Here is a 16,223-nt window from a genome sequence, read left to right as displayed (position 1 = left end):
GGGGGGGGGGGGGTGGAACAGGTGGAGGAGGAGGAGGAGGAGGAGGTCCTTGTCCTCCTTGTCGTCCATGTTATCCTAGTCCCCCCTACTTTCACTGACACATTCCTTTGTTTCAGGTCCTGTACTAAGATGTTTTATATGTGTTACATATACTTTTTATCACCCTTTCCAGACATAAACCAGGCTCATGGAGATTAAATAACTTGTTCATTGCTAAAAAGAGACTGGAGTACAATTAAGGCTCAGTTCCATCTAGTTCAGCATTCTTCCATTTACCATCCTTTATAGCAACAATTCAAAAATGAGAAAACTCACTTCACACCCTTTCTCACACACATATTTTATACACACACACACACACACACACAATCTGTCTGCTTCTCCATTCCTGGATCACAAGCTCTCTTGTTTCCTAGTCTCTTCTTTCTTCCCCTCTCCCTTCTCACCTCCTTTCCTTCCTTCACGTTCCTTTCTGTGTCTGTCTGCCTCTTAGACCTTCTGTCTATAGGCCCTTTCCCCATCTATGATTTTGTTGTTGTTGTTGTTTTGTTTATTTATCATTGGTTTTCTTGTAGTCTGTTTATCTTTGCCTTGTCACTCTACCTCTGCTTCTCTTTGAACCTCTCATTTTGTTCTTTTCTCACTGCATCAGTTTCTCTATCTGCCCATCATTCACTGTTATGCTCATCTTTCACTCTGATTCATTCATTCTCTATTTCTCTTTTGCTTTGTATGATTATCTCTGTATCTTTCTTTGTGTATCTCTGTGTCTCTCTGTGACTTCTCTGTGTCTCTGTCTTTCAGACTGAAATGTAAGATTCTCAAGAAATAGCAACCTCCCATCCAGTTTTAATGACCCTTCTCTGGATTCCAGTGATGTGCTGCAAAGTTGAAGAAATCAGTCCCTTAAATGATAAAGCAAAAAGGAAAGAAAGTGTCCTTGATAAACAATTTGCATTTCCATAAGGATTCAGTGATGCAGAATCAAAAAAGGCTCATTCTGACACCTCCATGAAAACAACAGGGAGAGCATTCATTAGCCGGGCTCCATTTGAATGATGCACTTCATTGCAATCACTGCTGTCCTCCCCTACTCAGGAAACAGTGCTTAATTCTGTCTGAAACCCGCCCTTTCACTAGGCATTAGAATGAATGACTTTTCAAAGTAATGGGAACTACACATCTGCCATGGCCTGAGAATGCTTACACTCTAAAAAGCCATACAGAAAGCTCCACCTCCTGTCAATATCATATCCATCAAGGACCAGAATAAGCAAGCTTTGAATTTTTCCATTTACCAGCCTAAAGAAGAGAAATGCTTTATTTTCCTTAGTTTCTTGAAATAATGACTACTTTCGACTTTTTCATTTGTAGCCTCAATAGCCATGATCTGATATTTGAGGCTGAGTGCAACCTTTAAACAACTTGTAAGATAAAAAGTAAATTTGTGCATTGCAGAGCTCAGGGAGAAACTTTTACTCTTTATAGGGGAAATTATTTTGTTGCTGTTATTGTTGATACACACACAAAATCATCATTAGAAGTGATTGCTATATGATTGAAACCATTATATTTTAACTTATTTAGCAATTTGCAAATATCTTATTTCTTATCCTGGTTATCTTCCAAAAATTCAGAAACGCTGAGTCATAAACATAAACCCTTGTTAAACAATGTTTAGGGAATGTGCTGATGTTTCCAAGGAAAATCATTTTTATCCTTGAACAGAATTTGAGGTTTCTATGCTTCTTAGGTAAAATAATAGGTTGTATGTGTGTGTCTATGAGTGTGTGTGTGTGTGTTTAACACATTAGCATGTGGTGTATTTTCAGACTGAGATAAAGTCACATTAGTCTTCATATTCCCCTAAGTCTGGCACTTCTGTTGACACATCACAGGTAGTGATTCTACTTCAAGGCCATTCTATTCATACCCACATCAAAATTAACTACCACCCTACCTGGAAGAAGGCAATGGTTGCATTTTTAATTTCTGTGTATATTTTCTGGTCTTTTGCCATTTCAACCTAAGTGACTCCAGTATTTAATTTAAAAGAAATTTACATATTAATTCAGTTTCTGAGTGATTTTAACCTTTGGAATTTATACAAAGACTCTACCAAGAGAACATAATCTTGCTATAAATTACAGTATTTTTTTTTCCTCACTCAAAATTGACTATGAGCAGTGATGAATTCCCAGTTTCTTCCAGTATTTTTGCATGCAATTCAGTTATATATGAGCATGAAACTTAATATGTGAAGCCCCATAGATCATTGTTAGTTTTGAGTCTGTAGTCTGTCACATTATAACGTGATAACACATAAAAATCCCATTACAAGAGAAAATATCTATAACCAAACACTTTTTTATTTTTATGAGAATGATGAAAATAGTTTTGGAAGATCAACTTTGCCTAAAATAATTATTTCAATATTATAATTGTGTCACTTCATTATGCATGTGAAAGCCAAGGAGGCACAGAAACACAAATTGTTTCAAGTATACCTGTGATCCTGTGATCCCAGTAAGAATAACACACTAAAAAAAAAATTATATATATATAAACACATTAGCATTTATATAAAGGAAAAAAAGAGACAATTAACAAAATCTATTGTCAGTATAGAATCACAAGTAAAATAAAAATTTTAGACAGTAAACATACCCACTCCATTAAATAGCAGTGTGGTCTCTTTGTTTATATTATCATTGCTGCCAACTTTAATTATTCAAAGCTTGAAACCCTGAGTGAAACTTAAAATCATATATTTCTCTCAGGTTTACTACCACGGTAAAATGTAAATATCCAGAATGGAGCTTCTATGATAGAAAAATGTTAAGATAACAGCTGAATTATGAAATCTCTACATTATTTTACACTATATAAACAGGAACAAATGTTCCTGTGGTCAGAAATTCTACCTGCACATTCATTAACAAGATGAGCAAACTAATCTACTGGTATAAACCATTCACACTTGAGGGATTACTTCTTTTTTTTTCTTTTTTTAAACTTTGTACTATTATTATAGAGGCTCATTATTTACTCATAAAGCAAAAGTTCTTATGATCAGGAATAATTAATTACTCAACATTTATTTGCTTGATATAAATTTTGTGATCAAAGTAATGATTTCCTTTGATAAGAAAAATAATAATTACCTTTTGCATGATTTAAAAATTAGGCTATGTACCAAAATACTGAGGGATTGTTGCAAATGGCAAAAAAGAGAAATTAAAAAAAAGAGGGAAAAATAGAAAAAAGTTTTTACGCTTGTCTTGCTAATCTAAAAAAAAGTTGGATAAAATCAACAACAAAAAAGCAATGCCTATTATGCAGAATTTAAAGATGGAAAGATTAAGAAACTGAATTGTAATAAATATTCCACTTTAACTCTGAGGTTATTTTTCTTAGAACTAATATTATTGATATTTCTCAAACTAATTTTATAGCTCACACACTAATCTCATCAAATAATAGCAATAAAATATATCATGTATTTTTAAAAATCCAGAAAATGAAAGGTTTTTATTAAAATCTCTTCATAAATGATTTTCAAAATCACTCCATATTACTGTAGAGGGACAGCTCATAGGGAGATAGCACTAACTCTGACATGTTAAGGTCCCTTAAGAGTTAATGCTTAGGGATAATTTTCGTAGCAATGTTTTGAGGATTCACAGTCCCTGCTCAATACATCATTGCAACAACTGAGAGGTTAGGAGGTCACCACTCAGTGGAATTGGGCACACATTAAATTGCACTTTATTTCATAGGAGAATGAGTCCAGAGTGAAGGGGATCAAGTTGCTGAAACCCGAAGACTCACATGTACAGATAAATGCACTGACTTACACTTAGCACAAGTTAAGCAAACTAACAAAACTAATAATAGAGCCATTTTGCAGAGAAAAACAAGTTCACATGAACATGTATAGAAAAGCTTCTGACTGGCAAAAATCTGTTTAAAAATATGCCTTTTTAAACCAATACTTTGCTTCTGTAATGCTAAGCAACACAATAACTTCAGTATTTGGTTACTGTATTTGACAACTGGCTCTTCTGTGAAAGTAAACGAATATGACTTGGAGTTAACCTTACACGAGGGCTTTGTATTATGCTCGAGTTAACAATGGCTTTGTGCATGTTTGCTACAATTCCATCAACTTGATGACCATCTGCATGTACAAGAGTCACAAATTAGAGTTCCAGCAGGCTGAGTAGAAACTTGTTATTTGGGCCCGCCTACCCTCTCCCTACCAAAGTGTGTTTGTATCAAAGATGCCATAGTACAAAGTAGGAAAGATGTTAAGATTGTCCAGTATTAATTTTGTATTAAAAGGATAAAGTCGACCTAGATTCAGATTCTAAATGGTTAATGCTCCTGGATACTTTCAAAACATGAGAGATATTCTAATGCATTGAAATGCTTATAGTGAAGACATCAGGATTCTGTATGTTATAACCAAACACAAAATATAACATTTCACATTGGGATACAGTTAGGAGCTTTAACTTACCTATTACCTCTTTATAACCTTGAGAAACTACCCCTCAGAAAGCATCAGTATTCACACACACAATAACAAAACACAGCATGTCAATTCTTAATTTAGGGACAAAGAAGTAGAGAAAGTGGTTGAGTATCAACTTTTTAAATGGCAAACAGGTATAATTCAAAAGCATGTGTCTTTGTTAACATATTGGCATCAACACAATTACAACGCCACTCAGTAATCCAAAAGAACAGAAGAACACGCAGCTGTGCTTACTCTTTAAGCAAATAATTACTTGCACATTACTACTACTTTGCTCTTTGAACAAGCAGGACAGAAAGTCATATCATGACAGAGATGCATTGTACTGAAACAAGGTCTATAACTTTCTCTGTAGTTTATTGCTATCTTAAATTTGAAAGTAAAATAAAAAAGATTGAGGGGGAAAAAACTTACTTGCAGTTTAAAGTTTCATCTTTAGTCCATGGAAGATTATGAAGTAAGTTTTCTTGCCAAGGCTTCCTCTTGCACATCCCTTTAAAAAACAACAAATACTCATAATCTAGTTTCAAAACAATTCATTCACTCGAACACTTCTTGTTCCATGAGGCATTAATTTCCACTGTTGTATCATCATGAAAATGTTACCAGAGATTTAAAATTTAAAAAAAAAAGCAAAACCTTAATATATTAACCTAGAAGGCATACCATCATTCTCCACATTCTGAGGTGTATGCCAACTGCCTTAGTTATCGCAAGCAACTAACTCTTAAGCTGCTAGCAGGAATCTGTCTGCCCTCTATCTGTGGCTATTAGCTCAGCACGTTGATTCACTGGCACGGAAGCAGCAGCAATTAGCTATCCTGCTCCTCACAGCATATTCAAGAGACAGCTGAGTGTGCTGTGCCTCATAGTGACTGGTGAGCTCTTCGCACCAATTAGTAGCAGGTGCTACAGTCCAAAGGACAAATTGATGTCCCACTGATCATCACTGCTGGCTGCTTTATTGTACTGTGTCCTGTCAGTCCCTCTGGAGATTCTCCATTCTCTGCTATATGGTTGTTTTTACTGTTTTACCTTAGCAGTACTAAGAAGTTTAGCAGCTTACATTCAATAACAATCTTATTGATGAATCCGAATAATCTCTTAAGCTCCTTTTGCCATTCTCTCTCCTCCCACAGCCTTCTTTTCTCTCCCTCTTATCCCATCCCTTATATTAAGCCTATTTTCTTATATCAAGCCCACCCCTCTCACTTTTGGGGCATAAAGAAACTTCACACATCTTATAGAAGACATAGGTAGACGTTTTAGGTTTTCGTAAGCACATATATGTAAACACCTATATAAGGGGGTCATAAGGAAATTTATTAGAAAAATAATTATAGAATATTTCTTAAGCATTGGAACATATAAGATGCCAACACATTCTTATAGATAGGAAGAATTATACAATAGTTATTGTATAATCTAGTCAGTGATGTGTGTATATATATGTTTAAATATCTGATATTTAAATATATAACATATTATATAAAAATATATTTAAATATATAACACATTTTATATAAATATACTTAAATATTATAGTATATATTTATTTATATATACATCTAAATCTATATATAATAAATCTATATATAATAAATATAGAAAATATAAATATATATTTGTATAGATATATATATTTAAAGGATTCTATCTGGCTTAGTATTTATATAAGCCCAGATCAAATTTTTCCCATATATTCACCTTAGTATTGGAGAAGGAAGGGTCTAGGAAATGAAAGCTTTTTCAGAGCTTATTACAGTAATGCTTGAGCCAGCAAATATTCTGAGGTTGGCTGAAAATAACAAGGTGAAGAGTATCATAGTTCAAATCCCCCAGGAGAGGTGTTTTCCTCATGGGCAAGGTAGATTATTCACCATGATGGTGTACACACCCTCTTTAAGAGAGAAAAAAAAAAAGCAGGCAGTGCTTCTAGAAGTGCTGCCGTATTTATTCATATATACTTTTGGTGAGAGTAGCATCTTACATAAAATAAAATTTACTTGCAGGTTCCGTTTTCTAAAGAAGAGGTAAAAGTCTTTTCAAATGGGGAAATAATCTGAGGTCGCCAAATGTGTCATAAGTTTCAAGCAGCAAAATGTGTAGAGGTGAATAATAATCATAGCTGAGCCCCTACAGCCCTCAGGCAGAACCTGTTTGTTTTTATTTTATGTGCAACTCAAACACAGAGCTGTTTGCTCTCTTCAAATCACAGAAGATGGAGGGAGTGTTGATGAGGACTTGAAAGAAGCAGACACATCATATGGGTGTGAGAAGTGATGTTTTGAAAGTTTTAAAAATTGATGTTTTACTGAAGACAATTTTGCCAGTAAATGTTTAAACAAGGTTCCTAATATTTTGAGATGTTTTCCATTTCACCAAAATATTGTATATGTGGTAAGATATGTACATTGATATTGCTGATTAAGCTGAACAGTTGGTAATATGAGATTGTTCCCGTAATCATTTAAATTATTAAATATAATTTATTTTAATGAAAAAGTCACCCTTATGTCTGGTGATGTTCAGTAATAACTAAAATGACTTCAGAAATGCATCCATGACAGAAAATTTCATGTCTTCTGTGTAAAATCAGATCATTATCAGTTGATTCTTATTTATGAAAATAGCTGAGGTTTTTATTTAGAAAAATCACCATACCTAGATATTAGATATAGTTAATATGATATGAAAAATATGATATTTAGTACAGAATGAAAAAAAATAAATTTTAGGAATTCAATTTAAAAACAAATCAGCAAAAAAAAAAGAAGCTCACTGAAAATTTAGTACCCAGAGATATTTCTGTTAAAAACATGATGATTAATATTCTAGACTTCTCTCCCTTTTCCTCTGTTTCTCCCTGTCTTTCATTTTAAGTCTAATTGAACCCAACTCTACGTGTTATATTTCACTCTTTTCTTCTCTTAAAAAATGTCATGATTTTGCTTCTGTTAATAAATCTAGATTAAAATTATTATTGATATATTATTATATGCATATGTATGTGTATCTGTATTTTCTTAACAAAATATTTTTTCACCTTTAGGTGTCTTCTAATTTTAGACTTTTTATAGAATCCTGGTTTAAGCCATTTAACTTCCAAACTTCCCTTTTTCTACCTTTGACCAAAGTTTGGGGTTCAAGTATCTGAGAAGGAGTAGAACTGATCTCCAAGGTACTCATCTTGGCTTGGGACTATGTCTATCCAAAGAAAGAGGCATCTTTTTCTCCCCATGAAGAAAACACAGTACAACTCACAGTCCACATTGGTCTAAAGATATCTAAAGATTGTCTAAACCTCACAGAGATGCAAGTGGCAAAATATACTACCTAAAACAGAGTGGTCTGTTATGTAAGATATACATACCGCCGAGCACAAAGCCCTGCACGTGAAATGCTCATCAATGTGTAGCAGTCAATACCAAACATGTGAAATTCAGTTCAGTTTATTTAAGAAGAGGCTATACTAGATTCATTAGAAAGATTTTAAAGACTGGAAACATTTTAACGTTGGAAATATTTAAACATTGAAAATTTGTATTTTGTTTATTTTAGAAAATGAAAAATTTCATATATACAGTTAAGAATGAATCATTGACTATAAAGTAAATTGACCATGGAGAAATGAACATGTAGATTCTATTACTTCAAAGATAGTAGTCTAGTCTTTAAAGTGCTAATCATAAAATGTATAAAAAATGTACAGAAAGTAAACTACCAAAATTTTAAAGTGGAAAAGAAATAATATAAAATAGTTTTTGTCTAAAAATGTATTCCAGCATGTACATATACACACAGTCAGTAGTATCATGATGAATTATAAATTTAGTTATTATAGTTGAAGAAAAGTTATGGTAAATTTTCATTCCATCATTCCTCTCCCCTCTTTTTTTTTTTTTCTTTTTCCCCCCAGTGCCAGGGATTAAGCCTCAGAGCCTGTCTACAGCTAGGGAAGCCCTCTACCACAGAGCTATACCCCAACACCTCCATCTTTTTAAATGAATTTTTATTTCTTAAATTTCTTTTAGTACTCTTGCTGTCATTCACCTTCCTTTCTAAAACTAACCAATCAAATATACTTAACATGTTTTTGCTTGTGTGCATGGTTGCAAAATGTGTATTTTTTATGTGTTATTCTAAAAACTCATAAATCTAATTGTATTTGCATTTGTGAGAATTTTCCATATAAATGTACTGCTACACATTACATTTTACAGAGCAATGAAACAGAAACACATAATGCTCTAACTGTATGTCAAAAATTAAAGCCATCCTACATACAGCTGTGAAGATTACCATAAACATTTGTATTCATGCCAGTTCATCTGTGCACTGATATTTAATGAACAATAAAAAGCAAATTATTAATCAGAGATAGAAACTTTGTTTCTGTATTTAATTTTTTAAAACCTTGACTTATTTTAACAGTAGGTTTACATAGCAATAGTTTGATATGCAAAACTATTTTTCTTGTTGCAAAAAGAATTAAAATACAGTTTACTGACTAACTCTGAGAAAATGTCTGTATCAACTAAATAAATTACTTCAGGTGGGCATTTGACTTCAGTCTTCTGGTGGGGAATATTTCAGTGTGGTCTGATGAAAGTACAGAAACCAATACTAACTCATATGTTATTCTCAAATATATCTGATTGAGAAAGCAAGACATAAGAGGATTTTGTCTATCCTTCCAGAATGTGGACTGAGTCCTTGAGTCAATAGGAACTGCAAAGTAAAGAGAAAAAGAGAAAGCATTTTTTTTAAAAAAATCCAGATTAAAGTTTTATTGAACAAAAGCTTCCACAGTATTATCAAAATAGCCCTGCTCATTACAAGCAGTGTCTCACCAAGTTGCCTGGGATCAAGCCATTCTAGGCTTGTTACTATCTGCAGTCATTCAGATTTGAGATTCAAAGCTGTTGGATGTTAACCTTAACCAGGAACTTGCAGCTGCGGCATCATCTGTAGTCCTACCAATAAGTCTCAAGATTTCCTGGTGTATTTTTTATTATGTCACCTCTTTATTGTTGGGAATTAAAGTAACTACATTAACTTATGTTTCTTTCTAGCACTATCTATATTCACTTTTTATTTTTAACTCAGCACTTGCATGTTTTATAGTGACAACTTGAGGGATAAGGAACAATATAATCTTCATTTAATACTTAGCTCTGCTGAGGTTTCTAACAGGCAGTAAAGTAAATCTGAAGTCATAATACAGTAGTTAAATGGTAATGCTCAAAGGAATAACGAACTTCAAAAAAATATAGTTGTGCATGTATAACATGACAGTAAAATATGTGAACGTGTGAATCATTCACATTATCTTTAAAAATTCAGCTCTTAAAAAGTATTAATTTTAGAGTGAGAAATAGATTTTCATCTACCTCTGATTGGCTTTCAAATATAGAAACTATTTTGAATCTCATTTGACATCACAAAGTGGAATTATTTCACAATTTTATATAATATAAAAATCCTTTGAAAACAAACAAATAAATAAATAAGAAGGAGGACAGATAATATTGTTGTCAAAAATTTCTTAAATACCATGTTTAGGTTTTAGCTACTTTGTACTTGTCTTAGGGGTCTTTTCTCCCTAAGAAGGGAAATTTAGACAAATAAACTAATTAGTATAAACAGGAAGAAAAAAAACATTACTTATGCTACCTATTTACAGCTCTAGCTCTTACATGCTAGGTATATTATTATGGATTATTATATAACTAATTTCCCAAATTTAGCAGCTTAGCACAACATATCTCTGTTATCTCAAAGTTTATGAGTCAGACATCTAGGTTAGGATCCTACAAGGTTTTAATGAAGAATTTGGCTGGGCTGAAGTCTGTTGCAGAGGCTCAACTATAGAAGGACTTGTTTCTAAGTTCATTCAAGTTGTTTAGTAGAAATCATTTGGTTGTGACTTTTAAAAAAAATTAGTTGGCAATATTTCTTTTATTTCTTTCTTTATTTATTTATTTATTTATCTATCTATCTATTTATTTATTTATTTATTTTAATGTGGTGCTGAGAATTGAACCTAGTGCCTCACACTTGCTAGCAAGCACTCTATCTCTGAGATTCAACCCAGCCCCCAGTTGCGACATTTTGACTGATGGCTCAGGCTTGACTTTTTACTGACTCTTTGCTAGAAATTATCTTTAGGTGCTAGAGGCTCTACTCCCCATTCCCTCTGTCATATGGTCCTCTTCATTAACAATTTACAACACAGCTGTTTATATCATCAGTGCTACTAGAGGAAGCAATGTGAACTAACAAGGGGAAACCTACATGGAAATCACAATGTGTCACGAATGACATTACATCACCTTTGCCATCTTCTATTGATAATAAGCAAGCTACGATTTCTTCCCACTGTAAAGCGGAGAGGACTACAGAGAACACAATGATTATGAGGACATCTTAATCTTCTGCCTGCCACACTGAGTTGACTCTTAATGTGTTCAATATATTCAGTTAGATAGCAAATTTTGTCTACATATGCATACATAACATTTTTATAAAACAAAAAATTTGCAGATTTTGAGCAATCAAGTTTGCTTTCGGTGGTTTAAAAACCTTTCATATGTAAAATTATACATTTTTTTTTTATCGGAGTTAAAAAATGATACAGTCTTCACTAAACTACAAGCATTTTCAGCAATTAATTGACATATTTAAAACCAGGGTTGTTTAGGAGAACATTTCCAAATAAAATAAAAACATACACATACAAAAAGGCAAACCAATCTCAGTATAACCTTAACTCACATGCAATAGAAATATTCTACACATTGTAGGATAAATTGTACTTCTTATGTAATTTAGTAAGGACTGAGAATTTTTTAAATTAGTAAGTAATCAAGAACTTTAACCTGGTTTTGTGTTCTTTGCCTGCCTTTAATAGAAAATTCTAGAGAAGACTACCATAATAACCTCTTAGATTTCTTGAGCCAAAAGTCTATTATTACACACAGATTTTATTTATATACATATATCTAAGTATAAAAATTATACACATAAATACACTATGATATTTAGTAGGTAATAAGTGATATTCTGATCATTTATAACTTTTATTGTTAGATTTTAAATGAAAATAAAAGTAAAATAGTTCTAAGAATTCCCTTTATCCCTTTTGCTACATTGGAGCTTCTAAAGTCATCCTCAGCATAGTAGTTTGCTGACTATATAAAGGTCTTAGTCATCTCAAATGCAAAAGTATAATTTTGAATTTTATACAAGTTTTATAGCCCTGCAAAGATCCCAGTCTCAGCAATATTACTTGAGCACTTTCTAAACCTAATCCAACTTGAAAAACATTTAAATAAATATTTTAAAAATTAATATGAAAAATCAACAATTCACCAATTTGTATTGTAATGAGGCACATATTACTTCATTTTTTGATTTACTTTAGTTTCTCTTTGTCTCAATAATCACTGTTTTCACCTATTTCAAAGAATGAAATATAGGGAAACAGTTCTGAAGCAAATTTAAATAAATTTATTTAGCCTTTCTTCTCTTCTCTCTTACTTGCACTCTCTTGTAAAAGCAGCCATAGATAAGTGTGTTGAAAGAAAAATGCTATTCACTCAAAAGCTGAGAACACATGTACCAGCCATTCCCAATCCAAGTCCCACATACAGAAAGAACACAGAATCCAAGTGACTTGTGAATCTATTCTTTGCACGGCAGAACATACTGAAATGAGCTAAGAATGTGGACTTGATGAAATTATTTTATTGCTTGCATTGTTGTATCAAGTGAGTCAATAACCCAGACAGTCCCATATTTTTAGCTCCTACTGCCACTATTTAAAGATAGTGCCAGTACCTGAAACTTAAAAGTTAATGGAAGTTGATTTGTTTCTTGGCAATTAATCAGATATCTCCATAATGTATAAAACAGTCTTTCTTCAAATCTATGTCTTGCTGAAGTGAAGAATTTGTGACTACACTGTGGCTTCATTTACGACTTTCATTAATTCCACTGCAAGAGATAAGCATGTCACATATTTTGGAACAAGGTCAAATTCCACCACATACCCAAAAGTGATATGACAGAATAGTTCTGCAGTTAATGGGAATAGTTAGAAATGTAGAAGCAGGGATATTTTCCAAGGCACATACACTTTTAACTACTCTCAATTTTATTTTTTATGTTGATTCAGCTTTAAAGAGACTTTAAGTGTTTAAGTGCGCACACACGCACACACATACACACACACAACCATTAAGGATATATACCAATATTAAGAGCCTGAGAAACATTCCTTTCTTGATCCTGGTGATAAAAACTGACATAAGTATGGCCATAGTAGGAGAATATAAATTACACTTGGGGAATACTGTTTGCATATTGTTAAGGTGTGAATATTATTTTCAAGTTAACTACAGAGTCTCTTGCTCTATCATGTTAGACAAGTTGTTAGAGCCTAAAATTCTTATAAATTTCTACCATCTTAATCTACTACTTAGATTTTTATCAACTCTTTGTTATTGATAAATCTTCCTAGACTTGGGCTTCACCTAAATTTATATGTGTAAAAAAAGGAAATATAAAATCCTATCTATTATCATCACTGATTCCCTTTATAATTCCTATACAATCATGACAGGATGAATAGATATTGATAATTCAGGGAAGTTCAAAAGGGATGTTCTTTAAGAAACAATGAAAACATAAGTGCTACAATATTTAGCATTTCTATAATAAATGCCATCAGAGTAAGAAATGATGAGCTCAGCAAACATTTCAATACAATTATGAGAATTCTTTCAGCTTCCTGTAGAAAAATGCCTTTTTCTATATTTACATTGCATTATCGTTTCATTTAAAAAGTCTCTCATCTCAGTTCATCAGTGCAATATTGGAAGAAGCAGGGCTTCATGTTTATTCACTCAATACTGAGTGTCAACAATATGCCAGGCGAAGCTGTAGGGATTAGGAACACAGCAGCAAAACAGACCAGTATGGGCACAGCATGTAAAAGAGCAGATATTTCTCAAAATGAGTCTGGTTTATTGAAGGAGAAAAGAAAAGAAAGGAGTTTGGGGGACAAGAAAATTATCACTATTATCAGTGTATTCAAGCCAGAATTTTCCAACTGTAATCCCTTTGAATAGATAGAACAAATTTAGATAATTTCCCAGTCATCTCTGCTGTTAGAATGCATTATTCTAACCAGTAGTAGTTGTAAGACTTGAAATAACAATTTGGGGAAAACAATTTTTATATTTGTTACATTTATTGAAAAGCAATATTTTTTTTTCTTAAATGATATGTGCACCTTTAAATATGTTACCAAAAAAGTGGTCAATTAGGAACTTCAATTCAATTTTCAAAAATCAATAATAAACATAAAACTGATTTCCCTTCACTGTCACCCCTTGGACCTCTTGTAACAAGGAGGTCTGTCTGCAGTGTTCAAGCAATAATAAGTCTCAGATTCCTATTCTTTTTCTCAGAAATATTAACTTATTTTTATTTTCCCTTCATGTGTAAGAAAATAATTTCATCTACTGTTACAACTTTGATATGTGGTCTAGAATTTTCCTTATGTGAGTAGTGGGAGGCCTGTTGCAGTGTCCTTGCCATGTTGTCACTTGCTGATTTGGCTACAAAACATGGATATCTTCTGTCTTCCTGGACATAACACTTTACAGACTTCAGATCAGTGTATATGTTTAAAACCATTATCACTATACGTCATTATTTAAAGAGGCCAATTAATATACATGTTCAGCAAATTCCCTCTTCTGAAATATGAAGATGTATCTATATTATATGATACTCACATTTTAATATAACACAAGAAATCATATGATTTAACCTCTTCAGTGATACAGATCTTGCATTGATCATGACTTTTTCTATTTTATATTTCACCCTAAAATGTTTCACACATTATAAAAGAATATGAATCAAGGGTCAGCCATCATAGTGTACAGTAAATATGCTCTGCTTATTTGTATTAAATTGGATCCCTGATTTAAAAATATGCACAGAAGCTGATTTTTCCTTGAAACAATGGGATTAGAATTGTAATTATAATAGTACTAGAATATGTATTTTCAGCTAAACTTAATCTTAAATCAAATAGATTTTTTAAAAAATATAAGATGATTTTTTTAGAAAGTAGACCTGATTAAAGTAAAAATAAGCTATGGAAGACTTTTTAAATCTAAGGGTTATATTAAAATAGTTTAGCAATCTTAATAAGATTAGAACTTTGTGGAATAAGGCAATAAGTATAGAACAGCAAAAAGTATCTGTAGAAACATATAAGTAAGATTATTATATTATGCATCTATTATAACTTTGGAGACTATTTTTCCATAAAATTTTCTTCATATTTCTTCTTTATCATTTTTTAACAAATGGAGTTTCTGAAATACATTTGGACCATTCAATATTTCATATGTACACACATAAGTGAAACATCATTATGGTAAAATTTAAAAATGTAGACATTTTCTTCAAGTCATTTATTTTCAATAGCAATTCACAGAATCAAATTAAATATATATAAATATTATATATTACTCAAAAGAACACCTAGAAGAAAATAAGTTCTTGCAAATTTCCTAGGGTTCAAGCACTGGTGGAATATTTTATTTAGTTAATTTTTTGGTATATTCCAATTCTGAGATCCTTGAATTTTGCCTTCCTGTTTTAACCTTTGCTAGGTTGTCAATTTTTATGAAACAATACATTAGCAATACTTAGTGACAGCTAAATGATTAACATTTTAAAAATCTCAAAAAAAGGTAACTAAACCTAATAGTCATACAAGTTAAAAGAGATAAATGCTGTCAGTGATTCTAAAAGTGCCAGTTTTTAAAAATCTTTGGAATAGGATAATTTTTATTTTTTGCAAAACTTCACCTTAAATCCTATCTAGCATTTATAAATAGGCTTTAATAAGTCCCAAGTGCTAAAGAAGCTTAACTATAAGTCTTCTCCTAAGATTAAGTGTCTCTTCATCATTCTTAATTCATGAGGGTAGTAAGATAAAAAGTAAAGCACAGAAATTATGAAAATGTTATGAGAATATTGATTATAAGATATTTTCATATGACAATCCAAATATCAGAAAGTACTAGTTTCTCCTACAGATCATCAACTTATCATCCTATACTTCTCAGAAAAACAAATAGGTATCTTTAAAATATAATCATTGAATCCTTCTATATATCACTTTCTCTTTCTTCTTAAATATCAACACTTTTTTGCATATCAGAGATGCATTTAATTGTAAATAACTTAAACTTTTGGACAATTGATTTTAGCATATAAATATGATTTTTTTCAGAATATAAGGATTTTCCTGAGAGCCGCCCCCTCCACCTGCGCCGGCAAGGTAGACGGAACTGTGACCACCCACAGAACAGGCCCAGCGGCCTGCTGAGGGGCAGAGCCGCCCCCCAGCCCCCGCGCCTGCCAGGTAGGTGGAACTGTGACCACCGACAGAAAAGGCCCAGTGGCCCGCGGAGGGGCAGAGCTTCCAATCACTCCTGCAAGGTAGGCGGGCCTGTGACCCACCAGCAGAACAGGCGCAGCGGCCTGCTGAGAGGTAGAGCCGCCCCCTCACCCAGCGCCTGCAAGGTAGACGGAACTGTGACCACCCACAGAACAGGCCCAGCGGCCTGCTGAGGGGCAGAGCCGCCCCCCA

The 16,223-nt window shown here is 32.8% G+C and overlaps 1 protein-coding gene across 11 annotated transcripts in view; it reads right to left on the bottom strand.

Moving 5' to 3' along the window:
* Positions 1 to 16,223, bottom strand: part of Pcdh15 (protocadherin related 15) — a 1,628,869-nt gene that overhangs the window by 856,796 nt on the left and 755,850 nt on the right. For 4 of the 11 annotated variants that reach the window (XM_048807406.1, XM_048807409.1, XM_048807410.1 and 1 more), the window contains exon 1: positions 4,955 to 5,282. The gene's annotated coding sequence lies outside the window, so the exon portion shown is untranslated. Of the gene's footprint in view, positions 1 to 4,954; positions 5,286 to 9,051; positions 9,248 to 16,223 lie in introns of those variants that run through there. The other 7 variants (XM_048807413.1, XM_015498857.2, XM_048807414.1 and 4 more) reach the window with 4 other exon arrangements.

This window comes from Marmota marmota, unplaced genomic scaffold (assembly GCF_001458135.2).
Source record: "Marmota marmota marmota unplaced genomic scaffold, marMar, whole genome shotgun sequence".
Lineage (NCBI taxonomy): Eukaryota > Metazoa > Chordata > Mammalia > Rodentia > Sciuridae > Marmota > Marmota marmota.
This window is presented reverse-complemented; position numbering and strand designations above follow the sequence as displayed.